Source organism: Mastigoproctus giganteus, chromosome 14, assembly GCF_048544385.1.
Source record: "Mastigoproctus giganteus isolate SK-2022 chromosome 14, ASM4854438v1, whole genome shotgun sequence".
In the NCBI taxonomy this organism is placed as follows: domain Eukaryota; kingdom Metazoa; phylum Arthropoda; class Arachnida; order Uropygi; family Thelyphonidae; genus Mastigoproctus; species Mastigoproctus giganteus.
In genome coordinates this window covers 25,045,051-25,064,473 of record NC_143588.1, presented here as the reverse complement: position 1 = coordinate 25,064,473, position 19,423 = coordinate 25,045,051, and the positions used below count along the sequence as shown (strand labels likewise).

Here is a 19,423-nt window from a genome sequence, read left to right as displayed (position 1 = left end):
AGCAACGTGGAAAGCAAGGTGATTGGAATTTCAAGGACTGCTGGCAGACACGGAACAAGTAAATAATGGGCTGTGTTGGGGTAACTAAGAGTAAGAACAGGTACAAGTATAGTTGCATGTACACCAATGCTAGGAGTATAGTAAATAAATTTGATGAATTTGGGGTGGTGGTCAAAACATCAAAGGCAGATATTGTTGGGATATCAGAAACATGGTGTCACAGATACATGGAATGCAGAATTGGAATTTGGAGAGTACAATGTGTACAGAAAAGATAAACAGAATAGAAAGGAAGGAGAGATTATGTTGTCAGTTAAGAAACAAAATCTACGGAAATGCATCCAGTTTGGTGTGACATAAGCACTGGAAAAGCAAATTTGACAGTGGGAGTGTGTTATAGGCCAAAGGACTCTGATGAGTACAGCCACTCCCCGACTTACGTAAGGGTTGCGTTCCGCAGATCTCTATGTAAGTCGGAATTTTCCTAAATGCTTATGCAGCACTCATAACTATGCAAGCTGAATTTAATTGAAGTAGAAAAAAAAATGTTCGACGAACATGTAACAATTATTTATTCAATTTTTTTTTTTTTATCTCATGTGCAGGAAAAATTGCAAAAGTGTACAAAATTACAAAATTAAAAAAAGAGAGTGGAGACAGGCATAACATCAGCAAGTTTTATCTTTCAAGCATCGTTGCAAGAATTAACTCTCCAGCTGATAAACACGCCGCTGCAGAAGTTGAGGGCTGTGGAGATTTAGAAAGGGATTTTTCAAACACATCACAAAATTTCGCTGCAGCTGCAGATTCGACACTGGCGACTAAACCGCATACTTTAATATTTTGGAAACCAGTGCTCTGCTTGAACCTATTAAACCACCCATTGCTTGTCATGAACTTGGCTTGGAATTTGCCATACTTATCCTTAATGTCTTCATAAATACTTCTTGCTTTTGCTTGAATGGCCATTAGACTCAGGGGCATTCGCTTCTGATCTGATTTTCCATCCATATTATTAATAGCTTTTCCCTCTTCGATATAGCATCTGAACACTGTTGATCTTAAATGCATTGATCCTTTAACATGTTCTTTTATATGCACTGTCCTTTAAAATGGCATTCACTGTTGAAGCAGCGAGACCTAATTCCTGTGCAATAGATGACAGACTTTGTCCTGCTTTGTACTTCTTAATCATCTTCATTTCAAAATCAATTCTGTTTTGTTACCTAGCACTTCTGGCACTTTCACTTTCTGTTGGTCCCTTTCCTTTCACCATTGTAATAAGTAAATAGGAATGAAGAGAAGGATTCTGAAAATTTATGTTTTTTATATGATTGAATAATTCAGTGAAGGGGGAACTCATTTCACCATAATACCGTAACATAAAAACCCACACAATTCCAGTTATCAGTAATATTGAAAATGCAACAAGATCAACTTCACTACCCGTTTATAATAGATTATGATAACAGAAAAGCCCAATAAACCGGAAAGTGCAAATTGTTTTTATTGTTTTTGGTAGTGACCTCCGAAAATGTGTTTTAGAAAAATATCACAAGGACATTCAAAATTGATCTTTTATAACGGAACATATAATAACAATGAAAGTGAAGTGTAATTTCCATTATAAAAATGAACTTTTAGAGAGATAAATAGCTTAGTTATATAGCGAAAATTTCAATTTCTGACGTCTTACCAAACAAAAAAATGACTTATGACTTACCAAAAAAAAAAACAATGGGTTATTGGGTTCACATTATTTTTTCACAATGCCTCCATTTATTCCTATGGGATGCAAAATACATTTCCACAATTTTTTTAAGTTTGCACCGTCCGACAAAAACAATAAAGACGGATTTCCGTAAGAAGTATTATGTAAGCCGAGGAGTGCCTGTACAATGAACTATACAGAGAAATAGATTGGACTGGTATTTGAAATTTTTTTATAAAGGGGATTTTAACTCTGCAGATATAGACTAGAACTTGAGGTTGAGTCACTCGCAACACTTTTGTGGATTTATTGGATGTTTGTTTTCTACAACAGCATGTTCAGAGGGAGTAACAGTCTTGATCTGATTATCAGCAGTAATTATTCATGCATTAATAATCTGCAGATAAAAGAACCACTAGGTGGCAGTGATCACAGTGTAATGTGGGATTTAGTTAAAGTTGTAACTGCCATCAGGTGTAAAGGAAGGGTTTTTGCTTTCATAAAGGTGGCTACAGTGGTCTCAGACATTTTTTAAATTCTATACAATGGAACCAACTGGTGATTCTAAATAGAAGAATTCAAGCAATTAAACTTGTAACCTACTAGGCTCTTCATACCAATTAAGAAATACTGTTCAAGGTTTAGGCCTAAACGGATGTCAGATGAACTAATGAGACTCGTGGCAAAGAAGTAAAATGCATGGGACGCATATAAATTATCAGGAGCCTATGGTAGATATAAGCTAGTCTGTAATGAAGTCACAAAGGAGGTTTGGCGGGCGATGGCAGATTACGAGAAATCTTTCGCAAAGGATGCAAAGAAAAATGGCAAAGTCTTCTTTACTTATATAAACTCTACAAGGAAAGGGATGAAGCAGATTGGTCCACTTGATATCAATGGATCGATTATTGATGATTCTGTCCAGGTAGCTGACAAACTGAATGAGTATTTTGCACCTACATTCACGTGAGTTCTGTAGGGAAGTGAAGGTCAGAAGCTTATCAAACTCTAACAGGGAGCTAAATAATTTTGTAATAACTGAAAGCAAAGTGGAGGAAAAACTGTTGAAAGCACCTGGGGTGGATAGGATTTATGGAGTTATATTAAAGGAGGCAACAAACAAAATAAGCAAACCCTTAGCCATGATTATGAGAGCATCCTCGAACTCAGGGGAGTTCTCAATGGACTGGAGATGTGCAAATGTATCGCCAATTCACAAAGGGGGATCAAAAGGTGACACGAGTAATTACAGACTCATTATTTTAACTCCTGTTCTGGGGTAAATAATGGAGTCACTGGTTAAAGAAGCATTGCAGGATCACCTAGACAAGATTGCAGTTATAGTTCAGACACAGAATACGTCTTGTCTGACCAATTTGATTGGATACTACGATGCGTTCACAAAGAAACTGGATGCAAAAAATAATTTTGATATCACATACAGGAACTCTCCGACTTACGTAAGGGTTGGGTTCGGCAGAACGCTATACAAGTCAGATTTTACCCCATGCTTGTACAGCATTTGCAACTATGCTCGCTGAATTGATTGAATCAAAAAATAAATGTCTGACTAACATATAAATAGAATTATTTATTGTATTTATTCAATTTTTTATCTCACACGCAGAAAAAATTACAAAGTGTGCAATTTAAAAAAATTTCAAAATTATAAAATTACAAAAAAAGAGAGGAAACAGGCATAATGTCAGTAAGTTTTACCTCTTGAGCATCGTTGCCAGAATTGACGTCTTCAGCTGATAAGTACGCTGCTGCAGAGGTTGAGGGATGTGGAGATTTAGAAGGGGTCGGCCGCTCAACCTTACGAAAGAACATATTAATGGATGACTGGATGGTAGCTTTTTTCTTTTCATTGTAGATTTCTTTGTAGTAAGCAAGCATATCATTCACCCCTCTCTTAACTTTTAAGAATAGTTTGCTGTCAGGATCCATCTTCTCAAATCTTGCCATTGCTGATGCAATTTCACAAAATGCCATTGCCATCTCTCTGCCAATGAAGCGTTTCAGCTGCTCATTTGGTTCATCTTGACTTCGTCAGCATTTTCTTCTTTCACTATTGCACACCTGCAAGTCAATATGTTATTCGTTAGATAATTACTTCTCTTCTTCCTCTATTAACTCCTACATGTCTTTGGCATCAACCTCCAACTGAAGTAGCTCTGCAACCTTTACGATCTTATCTGTAACCTCTTCATATGATTCGTCTTTTTTAAATCCTTCGTAGCCTTTTACATGCCGTGGGCATATTTTTCTTCCATGCACCATTTAAACAACTTTTAGTAATTTCCACCCAGGCCTTATTAATGTTTAAGATGGCATGGTAAATATTGTAAGATTTCCAAAAGTCTCTCAACGTAAAATTTTTCTCATCATCTACTGCAGACAATGCTTGAGCAAATGTTGTGCGTAAATAGTATGCTTTTAAATTCGAAATAACACCCTAACCCATAGGTTGGTTGAATGAAGTCGTGTTTGGCGGTAGAAATATGACTCTCACATTCTAATTGAAATCATCTACATGCATAGGATATCCAGGAACATTACCTCATAGAATAAAAATCGTGAAAGGAACATCGCTGTCTTTACAATATTTTTCAACCTCGGGAACAAAGCAGCATTTAAACCAATCCTTGAATCCTGGCATTGTATTTTCCTCTTTGGCACACTGTCCTTTAAGATCTGGCATTTTTTTCCAATACACAGCAGTCTAGTCAACATTAAAAATTTGCTGCATTGAATCTTTGGTGAAATTTGCTGCCTTCATCAATAATTCTTTCCAACACATCACAAAATTTCTCTGCAGCTGCAGCATCGGCACTGGAGACTTCACCGCATACTTTGTGGAAACTCAGCACGATGCTTGAACCTATTAAACCACTCGTTGCTTTTGCTTAAATGGTCATTAGACTCAGAGGCATTCACTTCTGAATTGATTTTCCATCCATATTATTAACAGCTGTTCCATCTTCGATATAGCACCTGAACGCTGTTTTGTGATCACTGTTGATCGTAAGTGTGTTGATCCTTTGACATTCTTTTATACACACACACTGCCCTACAAAATAGTATTCACTGTTGAAGCAGTGAAACCTAATTCCCTTGCAATAGGTGACAAACTCTGTCTAAATGAATTTTGTTTCATTTCCTGGCACTACCACCACTTGCAGTTTTCGTTGGTTGCTTTCCCTTCATTATTGTAATAAGTAAATTGGAATGAAGAGAAGTTTCTGAAAATTTGTTTTTTATATGAATGAAGATTTCAGTGATGGGGAACACATTTCACCATAATACTGTAACGTAAAAACCCACACAACTGCAGTTATCAGTATTATCGCAAATGCAATAAGATCGATTTTACTACCCATTTATAATTAGATGCACTAACAGAAAAGCGGTTTGAGCCCGTCACCACCAAAACGGAGGATGCGGAAAGGTCAGGGAATGACCACCGCATTTTACTACCCATTTATAATTAGATGCACTAACAGAAAAGCGGTTTGAGCCCGTCACCACCAAAACGGAGGATGCGGAAAGGTCAGGGAATGACCACCGCATATTCCCGGAGCAATATGGCCTTAGTTGCTAATGCTCCTAAAAACCAAATAACAAACAAACATAACAGAAAAGCCCAATAAACCGGAAAGTACAAATTGTTTTTTGGTTGTGACGTCCAGAAACATGCTTTAGAAAAATATTACAAAGGCATACAAAATTGATTCGTATAACGGGAACATATAACGATGATTGAGTAGTGCAATTTCCATTATAAATATGACCTTTTAGAGAGGTAAATAGCTTAGTAATATAGCGAAATTTTCAACTTCCAAGGACTTGGAACGAATTACAAAAAATTACAAAAAAAAAAAAAAAAAAACACATTGTTATTGGTTTCACATTACGATATTTTCATTTATTCCAACGGAATGCAGAATACGTTTCCACAAATTTTTTAAGTTTGCGCCAGCCAGCAAAAATTTACGTAAAGTCAAATTTCCCTAAGTCGAGAATTACATAAGTTGGGGATTTCCTCTATTGGACAGTCAAAGTTGACCACTATTTCCTTTGGTCTAAATACAAGCATACACAGGTTACTTTATGTTATCCAACTTACGCCAAGAACTATAGTAATGAAGAAAGAGAATAAGTGACTGCTTACTCACAGTATTAACAGTTAATAATCTGTCTTTGTCAGCAACCAGAAAAGTTGTTTTTGTCTATTTTGACCAGCAGAAAGTGTGGAAGGACTGTTACTATTAATATTGGTGGTGGCAAAAAATCCAAGAAGCAAGCATATATCATCACCCAAAAAAAAAAAAAAATCCCACATCACCTATACATCCCTCCAAGTCTAGTCCTTCAATGAATTTATTCAATCTACCCACTTCCACGACAACAGATGCAAGTTTGTTCCAACAATCAACTACTGATGGCTAAAGTAAACTGATAGGCAAACTTATATATCCTTGCAACCACTTTGCTCAATTTGAATTTATGACCCCCCTCATGTATATAGCATTCTTCCTCTGAGCAAGAGGAAGAATGCCACCAGCATTGAGCTTCCTCAATCCATTCAAAGTCCTAATTACCAGGTTTTTAAGTCTCCAGACACCTTAATTTGCAGAACTAAAGCCTTTCTTGGTAAGAGCAACCTGTTAATCCTCTCACCAATCTCACTGCCAATCTCATTGTATCTCACACCAATAATTCAGTGACAAAACCCCCATGAGCTGTCCTGGCAGCCTGTATCCGATGCTGAGACAACTTAATACCTGACTGAACAATTACCTTAAGGTCTTCATTTGCCACTGTTATACCACACAGTTGGTACTGAAGTTTCATTGTACTCACTGAAGTCATTAGGCCTATAACACACTCATACTCTCAATTTTTGCATTCCCAGTGATGATATCACACCAAATTAACTCAACATTGCACTGGTCATCTATGTCAACTGGATGCTCTGCTGTAGATTTTATGGTGCTCTTAACTAAGGGCAAAACTCCCCTCCTTCTATTCTGTCTGTCCATTCTGCATACATTGTACTTCCCATATTCAAATTCTGCATCCCTTATATCTGTGTGATGCCACATCTCTAAAATCCAAACAATGTCTGCATTTGATGTCTTGATGGGCACTTCAAATTCATCAAATTTATTTACTACACTGCTAGAATTGGTGTACAGGGGCTCACATCCAGTGGGTTACTTGTTTACTTCTGCACTGTCAATTTAAAGTTTTCACATCAATCAATATATGATTTCAATAATATATAGTAATAATGCTTTTAATAAAAATTAATTAACATAATTAATATGATGCTTTTCTGAACCCCTTTTAATTCTGTTGTTTGTTAAATAAGTATGGTACCAAGACCTAAGGAGCATACTTAAGAGCAGGTTTAACATCTATTTTGTAAGGTAGCACAATATATCAGTTATGAATATTTTGGGTTTTCTTTTTTAAGAAATCCAGTTTTTTTTTTATACTGCTTTAACCACACTTCTGTTATAAGTAAATCAAAGGAAGCAGTTTTCTTGAGGTATAATCCCAATTTCTTTAGGGTACTAACCCTTTTTTACTATATTTTATTGATTGTGTGTGCAAAATTATAAATTATGTTTTTTCTTATGTACAGCTGTATAACAAAACTTATTAGTTCACTTTTTTTGTTTCACTGACAGTCGAGCAATATTTGCGCAGCCATTCGATAACGTGCTATAAGGCTTCATTCAAGAAAATGCAGTCCACATTGCTTCTTATGCTTAGGTATATTTTTATGTCATCAGCAAATATAGTTATGTTAATTCCAGCGGCACCTATATTACTTTTAGAATACTTCATGAGGATCAAGAAAAGTTGAGGTCCTAGAGGGTTGAATTCTAAGCTTTACCTTTGTATAAAAGTCAGGAATATATCTTCTAGATAACTGAAATCCATTTGTGCACACTGTTTAGGCCAGGGGTGGGCAACTTTTTTCGTCAGCGGGCCGAATGAAATTTTCGTATCATGATGCAGGCCGAATGAAATTTTCGCATCATGATGAGGGCCGGAATAGACTGAACGATTTAATAAAAAAAATCAGAACCTAAAAAATGTTATATTACTTGAATTACCAAATTATTAATGTATTTTTTAAAAAAATACCTGAATGTCCAATTATCATTGAAAATGCGGCATTCGGCATCAATTTTTCTTTTTTTTTTTTAATTGGCTCATTTTATGGGCTATAAATTATATTAAATTAAAAATTGTAATAATTAGAAAAGGCATAAAACAAAATATCTCGCACCAATATTATTTTTTTCAATAAGAAGTCAAACCCAAAGGAACTTCGTTCGATCGATGCTACAATAATAATTAGGAAATAACTCTTTGACGCTGCATAGAATCACTTGGTTACTGTTGTACTGGCCGCGATTCCCAATTGAACCGAATTAAGCCGAACGTTTACGGCGAGTGTAGTCAGGTATGGATTTTCTATATTTATGCATTTACCGAGGGGGGCCGGATTCAACATCGTCGCGGGCCGAATGTGGCCCGCAGGCCGGCTGTTGCCCACCCCTGGTCTAGGCCATAAGAATATAGTTATTTTAAATTAAAGTAAAATTTAATTTAAATTTTACTTTGGTTAAGACTTTTTCTCATAAGCCCATCATTTAAGAAATAATTCTTCAAAATTAGAAGGGGGGGAAAAAAAAAAAACTTTTGCCATTTATACTCCAGCACAACCACTATACCAGAGTTTACAATAAATTATTTTGACAATGACTGCAACCATTAATTGTCTTTAACGGTCATACAGGCTTGAACCATGTTCCACTCAAATGCATACATTACAGCACTCTCACACTTAACCATTTGGCTATGTTGGGAGCTCATCAAGAACAGTACAAGGGAAACCAAAGCACTTCATAATTTGTAAATGCATTCACTACAGTAAAATCAGAGTTTTCATATGCGATAATTTTTATCAACTGCTGAAGTAGTCACCAATTGGTGCTGATTAATGTGAACAGAAATGTTGCATAATTTTTTTTTGGATAAAATAAAAACAAAGTCTACAACAGAAGTTGTAGGGTTCACAAATTTTCGCAAGTTCAGTGGAAATTTTGTACAAGGTTTAGAAACTCTAAAAGCAGATATTCAATCTGTTTGTTTTTGTTTGTTTTGTTTTTTAGGAGCATTAGCAACTAAGGCCATATTGCTCCGGGAATATGCGGTGGTCATTCCCTGACCTTTCCGCATCCTCCGTATTTGGTGGTGACCGGCTCGAACCCCGGTCTAATCAAAAAGCGTGTGCTATGCACTGTTGCTCCTCCTTCCCACCTGGCTACGGAGGCACCATTCGATCTGTAACTGGCCAGTTGTTCTGTATGCCATGATAAGAAGACCAACAGCCCCACCATATGTGAGAAACTGTTGAAGTGAGGTACTTGTCCACAGAAATCAATGTATCAGGCCAGCAAGCACAGAACTTTGAGTACAACAAAAAATGTTGTGGAGCATGAAGTGTAGTTAGTCGCATCTAAACCATACAAGTTAGAAATGGCACAAGCTATTCTGGCTGATGACAATAGGAAGATCAGACATTCTGAGTGGGCATGATTGAAAATGGTGAGTTGTTTTACATTTTTGTGTAACATCATTGCCTACAGTACTGAAAAAAAAAAATAAATAATAAATAAATAATTTCGAACCTGTAAATGATTTCAAAATAGCCTTTATGTAGACATGCATTATTTTATTTTCTAATTTGTTTTAGAGAAACATATTTTTAACTGACCATACATTATGATAACATTGGGGTTGAAATTGTAATTAATTATATTTGAATATTTACATACAATTTTATGATTTTAGTAAATTTTCTGACAGTAAATAATTATTTTTATTATTATATATTCACTACAGATAAAGCCTATAGGCAAAATTTTTGAGTTGAATCCCATTATTTTTCTCTCAGGAAAAGCATTGTACAACTGATCGGTTTTTTGGTGCTTATCTCCTTCACTGAATGACTAAATCTGTGAGTTAAACTGTCTTCTTTTTTTTTTTTTTTTTTTTTGATAACCACAAGCACAAGAGGTATTAGAACCTATAGTACTTAAAAGTGTGCATGGGCTGAAGGTTGGAAAGATGTTTGTTCATATTAGACTTGAATTTCTATAGATTAAATTTTCAGGAAATATGTATGGAGGGATATTGTTTCAGAAATTGAAATTGAAAGAATAGATGAGCAAGAAGAAAGGTTGGATCTGTGAGTTGAAGTTGTACAATAAAAGGATGCCTACTGATTATGGCACATTTCAGACTGGTTTGGAAGAGAGAGTGGTAATTATAGAAGCCAATTCAGAAGAACAGTGCCCATGGAAGTATCTATAGAAAAGACACACAGCATAAAATGAATGTCTATGAGAAAGAGTGAAGAGACTTTGTTAGAGGTGGGTCATTAATTAACCTAACTGCTCAGTTTTGAATGGAGTCTGAAAACCTGACCGATGTTATGGGATGTGGGAACGATATGCTATGGTAGGGTGGATTTGAAATTTGCACAAAATGAGCAGCTGTCTGGAAGAAAAGTAATGCTGAGAGTGAAAACCGGCGAAGGTAAAGAAAGCCTGCACGAGAACGACGAGAAACGTCGGACAACTTACGCGGAAAATTAGTTTGCCGATACGGCACTCTAGCGCTGCTCACTCGGTAAACAGACGGTAGGTGTTAACGGTCTGGAGTAAAGTCGAGAACGATATACTGATTGACAAGTAGGCGTGGCAAACGACGTGCTGATTGGTGCGCGAACACAACACACGATAACATCGGTTTAGTATCACTGTAGCAGCACTAATGGTAACTTGTCCTAATCGTACATGCCCTAACATTTACTGTAATGGTGAAAAAAGATCAGGTTACCTCGACTTGAATCCCATGGGAGCTTGAACCCCTCCCGAAGTGGAGGGGGTAACCTAACCTTTTTTCTTTAGAATCAGTCATATTTAGAAATACATTCATAAAAAAATAAATTTTTTTATGACCGTATTTTTATTTTCTTGTTCAATAATATGCCCTAATGGTGAAAATAGGTCAGGTTACCTCCACTTGAATCCCATGGGAGCTTGAACCTCTCCCGAAATGGAGGGGGTAACCTAACCTTTTTTCTTTAGAATCATGAGTGGACTAGCACATAAATTGTTTATTAATAAAATATTAATTTTTTTATTAATGTACTTTTATTTTTAAAGACACTCATGCGGATACACACGTGACTACACAGTAGCTTGTCGTCTGTCGCGCCCACCACCAATCATTTCATTGTTTGCCACGCCTACCTGTCAATCAGTATATCGTTCTTAACTTTGCTCCAGTCCGATAACACCTACCGTCTGTTTACCGAGTGAGCAGCGCTAGAGTGCCGTATCGGCAAACTAATTTACCGCGTAAGTTATCCGACGTTTGTCGTCGTTCTCGTGCAGGCTTTCTTTACCCAAGCCTGAAAACCCAGTTTTTTAGATGGAGAGGAAGCAGTATTTGTGATGTTCTTATTCAAAGAGAGATTAGAAGTCAGGATAATCCCTAACAGAGATAGTGATCTTGTCTATAAATCTGAGTGCATCAAAGATAAGAACAGATGCAGAAGACTCCTTTTTGCAAGATATAACACAGGACTGGGTTTTTAAACATTGAAATTATCTAAGTTATCTTTGTCCCATTGGAGAATTACCTGGATAACAGCATTTAAGGAATTGGTAGTGGACATTTGATAAGTTGAAGCTGTTTCCATAAGGGAAAGATTCTCAAACTGGAACATCAAGTGCAAGGCGCTATCATCAGAAAAACTATGGACAGGACTTCCAGTCAATGGAAGAAGATTAACATACAAGAGGAAAACAGTGGGAGAAAGAACTGAACCTTGGGGAAAACTGATAGTAGTGGAGAAATTAGAAAACAGAGAGCCATCTACCATCACCCACAGTGAGCAGTCAAAGAAAAAACTGGATAAACAATTACAAAAAAACAGTTGGCAAACCATAAGATAGAAGCTTATTTAGAAGACCTTTATGCCAAACATGATCAAAAGCATTTGAAATGACAAGAGAAACTTTTCCATTGAGTTTGTCCTAGATGGGTAACATAAGCCAGTATATCACTATGGATCGACACTGAAGGAATCCATACTGGTGTTCATTGATCAGAGGGAAAGTTTCTAGATAGTTTAGGAGTTGGCAGTTAATGGATTTCTCCATTACTTTAAAAAGAGTAGAAGTGCAATGGGACGATAATTTGGCGGGATAGATTTTGTCATCCTTTTTAGAACTGTCTGGATACGAGCAAATTTCCAAGCAGAAGGGAAAACACCAGTAGAATAAAAAAAGTGCAAAAAGATGACACAGAACAGGAGTAAATTGAGGTGCACTGGTTTGAGAACAGGTTGAGAAATACCATAAAGACCTGATGCTTTCTCGGCATGAAGACTGTTCAAAATTTTTCTTACATCCTTTTGATGGACAATCGCAGGAGGCACAGAATGGAGAATAGTGGGAATGGTAGGAAGTAGTTTACCAAGCTCATCAATACACGAGTTAGAAGACAAGTAGGATGCAAGCAGGTCAGGTTTATCTTTAGGTGTGGTGGCAATGGAATCTTCCGGTTTTGACAGAGGTGGGAACAGAAATGGGAAAAAGTTGCGGCCAATAGCAATGTGAAGAGTCCAGAATGCTTGATTACCATTTGGAAAAGAAGCAAGTTTTCTACTTTTAGCCTGTTCAAAATATAATTTGGACTGATTAATAATTGTTTTACAATTGTTGTGAACTTTGGTGTGGGCAGTAAATTAATCTGAAGATTTGGATGCAAGACAATTCCAATATGTAACATTTTTATCTTGAACAGCCTTAGTGCATTTATTGGAAAACCAAGGTTTAGATAAAGGATAAGATTTTAAGGTGGAGTGTGGAATACAGGATTTCATCCCTACAAGAATAATCACTGACTTGATCTGAGCAAACATTGACATTAGACGACTTAAAATAATAATCCAACCAAGGAAAGGAAGAATAGAAATAGAGCAGATCATCCCATTTTGCATTCTTGTAAGGCCAAACAGCACAAGGCTGAGAATGACCACAAGAGAAATGCTCCATTGGAAAAGAGAACATCCACCAAGTTGTGACCTGAGGTGCCTAGAAGACTATACACCTCGACCATGTACTTGGAAGGGTTGTTTGTAAGAAAAAGATAGTGTTGGCTGTGTGGTTAGGATTATCTAGTATTCTGGTAGATAAATGAACAATCTGTGCAAGGTAATTAGTAATTGCAAAAGGCTCAGTACCTCTACCAGCTGGGGTTGTAAACATTAAAATTGCCAAGGAAAATTACCTCACTGTTAGGAAAGTTGGACTGGAAAAAGCCAGGTAGACTGAGAGTTCCAAGTGAATAGTGGAGTTGGGAGAGCAATACAGACAAGAGATGAATTTGACAAAATGGGGTGGAGAGATTTTATGCCAGAGAATATTGAAAAGAGGAGATTCCAAATTACTAAGTCTCTGACAGAGAATATGCACAAGTACTACCTTTGAAGTGAAAAGAGTCATACAGTGAATAATTACGACAACTGAGATGAGTAGTGGATGAATCAAACGAAAATTGTGATTCTGTAAGAAAAAGTAAGTGGAGCTTGGCAGACTAAGTGGAAATGGACATTATTGAGATAGAAATTGAAATCATGTATATTTGTGAAATGAACAAGGAAGTCTTTGGGAGGTTTAGATCTTTTCACAGATAAGTTTGTTCTATTAGTTTGACTATTCATGATGTATTCAGTAATAAGAAAAGTTGGTGAGGATGTTATGTGAAATAATGAATTTTTTTAATATGGTGAACACATGGGAAGAATATACCCAGCTCCTTGACATATGTGGCCCCAACAATTCCCTCTGCATACACACTACTCTAACTACCTCATGTCATTATCTGGCAGAGTAGAGACAGCGAGATTATATACTAGCTGATCCTTTTCCAATTTAACTTTATCTCCAATTATGTGAAATGCCTCTGCAGCTTCTTTTAATATAACTATAGATTCCATCAGCCTGATATGCTTTGTTCACTTTTAGTTGCAGCATACTACAATCTTACTTTCTATTATAAAATTGTTTAACTCTGCATCAGTATTAAGCAGACTTCTGCTAACTCAGTCTCTAAGAATTTCATGCATAAATTTAGATGCAAAATATTTATTCAGTTTATTAGCAAACTGTACAGAATCATTAACAGCTATGCCATTTACATCAAAACAATATGATTAATCCATTTCAATCTAGTGTTAACATAAACAATGCATTCCCTGCTAGTTTTTTTTGCACACTTAGCTAAGAAATTTTTGTGGTCTGTCCTAGAACATTGTAAAACTGTAAACTGCAACCATTATCAACCCACTGCAGGATGGAAGGCTCCTCAACAATTCACGTTGAGGGAAATGGACCATAATCTGCCACGCTGGTCCAGTGCAGGTTAGCAGATCGACCGTATTTAGCAGTCAGGGGCTTGAACCCCGGTCTACTCAAAGAGCTTGTGCTACTGTACTCCCGCTCCTGACCACTGGGCTACAGAAACCTAGATCATTACTGTGTACTTATTGTATGAATCTTATCCCCCGACAATCCATAATAGTCTCAAGAATTTTTTTTTTCTGCCACTAGGCTCATCAGTTCATCTGACAGTCATTTTGTCTAAATTTTGAACAGGATCTTTTAAACGGAAAAAACACTTAGTGGCCTCTATGATTACTTCTTTACACACTTCCAATTTGGCATTTACAAATTTTTATTTTCAGTTTGTCCTACAGAAAAGAATGTCTGGGCCCATTATAATTACCTAAGAAGAGTAAAGAGCAAAGGAAGGGATTTTGCAAAGACAAAATCCCTTCCTTTACTCTTGACAGCAGTTATTTCTTGGAAGAAATCACACATCAATGTGCAACAATCCCTGTCACCTAAAAGTTCCTAAAACTGAAAATTTTTAGTACATGATAGATCACTGCTGATAACCAAATCAAGAATATTGCTTTCCCCCATTGTCTCATGCTGGTGTAGAAAGCAGTCATCCAATAAAATAGGGAAATGTTTTGCTACTGAGTGAGCTACCAACCCAAGAGTTCCAAATGATATCTGAAAAGTTAAAATATCCCATTTAAAGACATTTGGATTTGGAGGCCCACTCAAATTGTCTATATTGTTGTTCATTATACAAGATATGTCTGAAAAGTTTTGGGACTGATTTTTTTTAAAACAATGCCACTAGCAACATACATTGAGCACCGTTGAAATTATTCTATCAAGTCCAAACTGGCTCTGTGCAAAGTTTCGTCAGTGTGCACAAAGGTATTCTACTGGAAAGTCATGTTTAAATTAGTGCAGAAAAATCACACCATCATGCATTCAAGGGCCAAGCAAAGAGTAATAATAAAATTTTGTTTTAAAGCTGGAAAAACTGCAACTGGAACAGTTGCAATGGTGAGTACAGCTTATGGACACAAAGCACTATCACAATCAAACATTTTTTACTGGTATGGGTGGTTCTGTGATGTGTGGGAAGGCGATCAGGATGATGTGCAGAGTGGGCAACCATTCCGGTCTCCTATGGACTTGATCATGGAAAAGTTCAGCAACTGTTAATGGAAGGTTGTCACCTGTATCTCCAAATGATAGCAAACCGCTTCACATTTTTTTTTTCTGTTGACATTTGTGGTGACCAGATGTGTTTTTTGTACTACTCTGGAATTAAGTGCAGATTAAGAGAGCATAGTAATTACAGCGGTTAGATAATTGATTTTAGTTCATTTCTTTAACATAATGTAAATTTTATTTTGATATAATTTTTTTTCTGTAATAGTTCGTAAATGTAATTTTTATAATATTACAAATATAATTTTTTAAAAGTTACTTTCTGTAATATTTAGTAAATTTAAGCAATGGTTGTGACAATGTCCACCTTCAATATTTCACCAGAGGGTATCATGACTCATGAGGAAATAGCCGACGGTGATTTCCAGGTGAGTTTGTTTTTTTTTTTTTTTTTTTTGGTAGTTGTTGGCGCATCGGCTTCTGTGGCCATAGTGCACCTCCCAAGGTTTTTGCAGTACTTTGATCCAAGCCCGAGGCGGGATTCGAACCCGCGACCTTTGGGTTGCCAGGTAGGCACTTTACCCACCTGGCTAGCCTGGTCGGCCAGGTGAGTTGTGATTTCATTGTTTGCAGAACCTGTGGCATGAATTCCAAGGTTGACCTAATGGATATTCAAAGCTCACCTGTCGATTCTTTTCTTTGTCACCGTTGTATACTGATCTAAAGTTAAAATTTTGTGCATTGCTAGAATTTGAGTAACTGAAAAAAAAATACAGGTGCTTGCCCTCAAGAATAATGCAACTGGACGCTCGTCAAGGACTCAAGATTCTAGTAACCGACCAAGTGCTGCACACCGAATTCGTGCCTCAGAACAAAATAACCAAGTGCAAATTGCTTGGGTTCAAAAGGACTTAGTTCTATTAGGAAATGCCATTGTTAAGGAAACGGGAAATATTTTTTGTAATAAGGATAGCTGGACTAGAACCAGGGTACATCTGCCAGGAGCAACAATTAATGATGTCACCAACAGATCTGACAATCTGTGGGTGACCTTAATTGTTGCTCCAGGCAGACATACCCTGGGGGTAAAGAGAATGTTAATTTTAATGGAGTTAAGAGAATGCTATTATTCATGTGGGGGACTAATGATATTAAGCACACACGAGCTGACAATTTGTTAGACAAGAATAGTACCATATATTGAAGAATGCACATGAGTTAGGTCAGAATGTTTATGTGTCTGCAATTCTCCCCAGGCATAACAGGAAGAGTTATATCAGCATTAGAATTGTTGAGGAATATGATGCTAGAAAGCAACATTATAAAATAACAGCCAAAAAAAAAACCCTTCCCATTTCACTCATCCAGTCACTCCAATTGTTTCTCTAGTTTGTTCAGCCTTAAATTTATTTAAGCCCTCAACTTCCACAACAGATGGAATTCTGTTCCAGCAACCAACTACCCACTGGCACAAAAGGCAAACTTCTGCACAACTGTTCTATAACTGTCTTTCCTAAATTTGAATCTATACACCCTCAAGTTCTTAATCTGGGCAAGTGGAAATATCCCATCAGCATTGAGCCTGCTCAAACCATTTAAAGCCTTATACACTTCAATCAGATCACCTCGTAGGTGCCTAGTCTCCAGATGCTGCACCTTGCAAAACTTAAGCCTCTCTTGGTAAGAGCACTCCTTTGTTCTTCTCACCAATCTTGTTGTCCTTCTCTGTACTCGTTCTAGCAACTCTACATCCTTCCTAAAATGAGGTACTGTGTACAGGTATAGAGGCCTGACCATTGCCTTATACAACCCTGTCAATCTTTGTATCATCTGCAAACGTGGACATTAAACCGGATATACCTTCATAGATATCATTGATAAATATACAAAACAACAATGGGCCCAGCATCGAACCCTAGGGGACTCCACTAATAACATTAGTCCATATACAGCAGTGTCCATTTATTACCACTCTCTGCCATCTCCCACTCAACCATCCCTTTATCCATTACAGCAACTTGCCCTTAATGCCATACTGAATCTCCAATTTGTAAAGCAGTCTTCCATGTGCAACAGTATCAAAAGCTTTCCAGAAATCCAAGTATATGATATCAAAATTTTTTGCGTCCAGTTCCTTTGTGACCATCAAAGAGATTGGTCAGACGAGACCCCTTCCTCTTAACAAACCCATGCTGTTTCTGAACAATTACTGCAGTTTTGTTTAGGTGATCCTGCATCATTTCTTTAACCAGTGACTCCATTATCTTCCTGGGAACAGAAATTAAACTAACAGGTCTGTAATTACCCATCTCCCTTTGATCCTCCTTTGTGGATTGGGGTCACATTTGCACATTTTCAGTCCATGGATACCTCCTCTGTGTCCAAGGAATCTCTCATCATTATGACTAAGAGTTTGCTAACTTCCCTCACTGCCTCTTTCAAATATAACTGGATAGATTCCATCCACCCCGGGTGCCTTGCTTTTGGTTAACTTCAACAATTTCTCCTCCACTTTGCTCTCCATTATTACAAAATCATCTAGCTCCCTGGGGAAACTTCTGTCTTCCCCTTCCTTACAGAATTCATGTGTGAATGTAGATGCAAAATACTCATTCAGTTTGTCAGCTATCTGAGCAGGATCAACAGTCAAACCACCATCAAGTGGTTTGACTGTTGATCTGATTCACCAATCTGATTCATCCCCTTCCTTCTAAAGCTCACATAAGTAAAGAAGTCTTTGTTGTTTTTCTTTGCATCCTTTGTCAAGGATTTCTCGTAATCAACCTTCGCTTGCCTAACCTCTTTTGTGACTTGATTACAGACTAGCTTATATCTGCCATAGGCCTTTGTGTCACCTGATAATTTATATGCATCCCACATGTTTTTTTCTCTGCCATGAGCCTCATTAGTTCATCTGACAACCAATTTAAATCTAAATCTTGAACAGTATTTCTTAGTTGGTATGAAAAGCCTAGTAGCTTCCAAGATTAATTCCTTGAAGGCTTCCCATTTAGAATTTGCTGTTTTAAACATCATGAGTTGATCCCACTGTATGCTGAAAGCATTGTGGATTAACTCAAGACAAGGACTTTACAAGGCTTTTGGGGGGGGGGGGATTTTTATCAACTTGGCCAGCACTTGTATGTAGAAGGAATCTGTTTTGTAGAAACGAGATACAGTTAAACAAAGGTGGTGCAAAAGTTTTGCCAGTATCATTGAGGATACCTTAAATGTTCAGGGAAAATGCTAGTTTTGAGGACCAGGGGTAATATGGATACATGTTCGTCAAATGATATTGGTCAAAGTAATGTTTGCATATACTTTAAGCTGTGTTCTTATTTATTACCACAACAGATCATATTAGCAAATGTTCTAAGGGCAGAAACGTTTCAAATGAGCAGGATGCCCTCATAATTATGGTTAAGGGTTTACTTACTTCCTTTGCTGCCTCCTTTATTAATATAACTGAATAGATCCCATCTGCCTTTCTTATGTTTAACATCAACAATTTCTCCTCAAATATATAATTCAACAATTTCTCTTCAAAATATAAATAAAAGTCAAACAAGGTTTACTTCATTTAACCTCTTTTATATTAAATAATTATTTCAATTAAATGTATTAAGCAAACAATTCAAAGATACATTCACATTTCTCTTCATATTTTTCTTATGACGTTCTTTCCTCTTTTTCAAGGTACAAGTGAAATCTGGCATAATACATGTCTTCCACGTTTAGAGTAACCAGGTGACCTCCTTAGGAAAAACTGAGGAGGTGACAATGCAGAATTTATATGATTGTAGCCTTATCAATCAATTCGGTCCTGTAGAGATTGTGCAAGGGTTATGGGGTAGAATTTTTTTCAGTGTAGTCTGTGCTTGTTAACAGGAGAGATTGCAAGAATATAGAATATGGGATACACTTAAATAGAAAGGATGCAAAAATATTTGCTGATACTATCGAGGCAATGTTAGGTGGGTCGGAAAACTGCTAGCTTGGATGTGGATTCACAGACTAATAGATTAACAGTAGCCGCAGACAGAAGGGGAAGTGATTCTTGCACTGATTCTATTGG

At 36.9% G+C, this 19,423-nt stretch overlaps 1 protein-coding gene across 1 annotated transcript in view; it reads right to left on the bottom strand.

Annotated features, from left to right (window-relative positions):
• The window catches only part of LOC150075024 (uncharacterized), a 131,910-nt gene that overhangs the window by 71,470 nt on the left and 41,017 nt on the right, over positions 1-19,423 (bottom strand). The window lies entirely within an intron of this gene.